The sequence below is a fragment of the Poecilia latipinna genome, unplaced genomic scaffold (assembly GCF_001443285.1).
Source record: "Poecilia latipinna isolate Pla-1442-1.1 unplaced genomic scaffold, P_latipinna-1.0 Scaffold6743, whole genome shotgun sequence".
Classification (NCBI taxonomy): domain Eukaryota; kingdom Metazoa; phylum Chordata; class Actinopteri; order Cyprinodontiformes; family Poeciliidae; genus Poecilia; species Poecilia latipinna.
The window spans coordinates 1-3011 of NW_015119359.1; the positions used below are offsets into that span (position 1 = coordinate 1).

General features: G+C 34.1%; 1 long non-coding RNA gene across 1 annotated transcript; it reads right to left on the reverse strand.

Moving 5' to 3' along the window:
* Positions 1-157: 157 nt before the first annotated feature.
* On the reverse strand, positions 158-1953 carry LOC106944056 (uncharacterized). The gene is made up of 3 exons (XR_001424093.1): positions 1823-1953; positions 1110-1167; positions 158-233 (listed from the first exon to the last, which is right to left on the reverse strand). It is a non-coding gene; the product is annotated as an uncharacterized LOC106944056 (long non-coding RNA).
* Between the last annotated feature and the right edge of the window lie 1058 nt (positions 1954-3011).

A 3011-nucleotide genomic window follows, 5' to 3' on the forward strand; every position in this document is an offset into this window, starting at 1 on the left:
AACTAAAAATCACAATAATACTGATTAACATTAGACTGAATATGAACTAAAGTAATAACAAAATGATAATACCAAAAATCTCTATCACTGATCTGTCTCTATAATAGTGTTGTATGATAACTTCTAAATGTACTGATTTCCTTAGCAATCTAGCTACCTTATTCTTTTGCAGTCTTTATATGACTTCCTCTGAAACATCCCGTGATTTTAAGAAGTCGTATATCTCATCCATCCTGTGACAATTACACACAATAACTAATGAACAATGTCTAATAAAACATAACATTGCAAAAAAATTATGAACATGAGAATAGGGTTGAATATTACTGAAAAACATTTCACGATACAAGCATTTTTTATTATTTTACATCATTTTTTTTTATATATCTGAAATACTGCCAAACTGGTGATGTGACCTTTCCCATTTTATCCACAGCTTTCACACCATAATGTTTTTTAAAAACATTTATGAGGCACAGTGGTGAAACATTAAACTGCTGCTCCGCAAGTTACTCAACAGCTTGTTGCTAGTTCACCATTTAGTTAAATGATGCCATCAACCTAGATGAGCTAGCCTTGAGAGGTTGAGAAGCCTTGACTGTGCCTACAACGTCCAGAATGGTAGGTGGTTCTGGATCAGAGTTTAGAGAATATTCTATTGAATATTCTGTCAGACTTACTATCTATTGATATTGATCACGTGTGTATCGTGATACATATAACTGATTTATTGTCCAACCCTACAAGACAGATAGAAACTGTATTTCAGACTCAAGCTCCTGCTAAAAAAAAAGACAATAGACAACCAAACAGCTGTACAGATCTGCAATAATAAACCAATACACAAAGAAACTACATAAAAGTAAAAGAAAAATCTACCAGTGTCTCCACAACTAAATGGTAAAGTGTAGAGCTTAGGTCTGAAAGTTCTGTTTACATTTTTCCCCTAAAATATTTCAATGGTTGAACAATTCTCAAAATGAAATTCCCATCTTTATAAAAGAGTCAAGTACATGAACATCATCAGAATGATTTTAGTTTTGATCTTAATTACTTTCATTTAAACAGACAATATGATAAATTGGACTTTCACAAGAGTTGCAACTTACCTCTGTTTAGGTTTAGGTTCAGGTCAAAGGAACCTCTTCTGTCTCTTTTGTAGGCATCCTGAAAGTTGAGTAAAGTTGAGGAGTTAAACTTTTCAACAGGGCCTGCCTGTTTTGGGGATTTTTAAAGTTCCTTGTTTCTCAATTTTTCTTATTTTGAATTGCTTTTATAAATATTGTCAATGTAAAGCTGTAGATCTCCAGCATTAGCTTAAGTGTACATGAAACTGCTAAGAAAACAGTTTGAAAACTGATGCATATTGTACTTCCATATTTTACTCTTGTCTATGTATCGACAAAAACAATTTAACGGGAAAGATAGTGAATCACATTATGCATAAGAAAACGTGCTAGTATTTATGCTAGCTAGCATTTAGCTAGCATAAATACTAGCTATTGCTTGTATTTATGTCACGAAATAATTATACATATTAACTTATTGAATTTATGGAGTACAAACTTCTTATCCCACTCTGAAATAAAAACGATCTAATTAACGGACTACTTAAAAAAAAACCCTGTTAAATATGCTATAACAAGGTTAGCACGCTTTGACGGTTAACCTGCAGCTAGCTCATGTTGCTAAAACAACGACCGATGTACACAACACCACACGACCAAAAAGCATTCAAAACGAAGGAATCTAAACAAAATCAAAAATCAAAAAAGGCGAACCTACCTTTTACTGACTCTTAACGCAGTAGCAAAGGTTGGACCTTGGATTTAGGATCATATTTAACTGGGAGCTGAAGCACGCTGTTATTCTAAGGAGGCTTGTCTCCAACTGCTCCGGTATCTCATAATTATGACTTTGAAAGTCGAAATTATGACTTTGAAAGTCGAAATTATGACTTTGAATCTCATAATTATGACTTTGAAAGTCGAAATTATGACTTCCTGTTGGTCTTTTTTTTTTTCATGGCGGAAATGGGCTTCCATACCCCTCTGTTTGCAAAACGTGGCGATATTTTTAACAGTCGTCAAACTACGGCTCCTACAGCATATTTAAAATAAAACGATTGACCAATATAAATAGAAATTCACCCCTTCTTGCATCTTGACAGAACTAACAGAAACTAAACTGTTTATGTATCATGGAGAATTGATCAAATCAAACATCAGTTTTCTAATCTTTATTTTAAGTTGTATTTAATAGATATATCTAATAATAAATGATGTCGCTACTAATATTTTCGTGACAGATTTCTCCTTGTCTTGTATTGGAGTATAGTTTATATATATTAAATTAAATAGTTTTTGACTTGCATTGTTTCAAAATGAGCTTCATGTAGCACCGAAGCTTAAATACAATTTCTTAATGGAGTTAATTATTTTTACGTCTTTCATATTCCTGCTAATTGATATGTATTACTGGACTGGACAGCGCCTATTGGTCACTATGTGATCCATTGTGTCCAGAAAACCAATTTATCCCAATGCAAGACAAGGAGAAATCTGTCACGAAAATATTAGTAACGCCATCATCAGGAGCAGCCTGATGGAGCTGCTGACTTAATTTGGATTAAACAGAAGTGCAAATTAGTTGTTTTAATACAGGTTGTGGGTTTAAATAGCATTTCACTGGAGAACTTTTCCCGTAACATATAATTACACAGTAATACTTTTATATTTCCTGTCAACTTAATATCTTTTAATACAAAAACACGGTGGACCGCCTCGACGCCCCGACCACCGGGCTTAGCAAGTTTTCTGGGAGAAACCCTGGCATAAAAACAATGCCATACTTGACGGAGTTTGGCTACATCGAGGCTCACTGCAGTAAAAAAAAAGACATATGGAGCGATCAGACAGCAGGTAAAGCAGCGCACAGCTACACTCACCCGGATTAGCATAACGGTCAGAAAGCTAAACAAATAATAAGGAAAAAACCTGATTGGCACATAT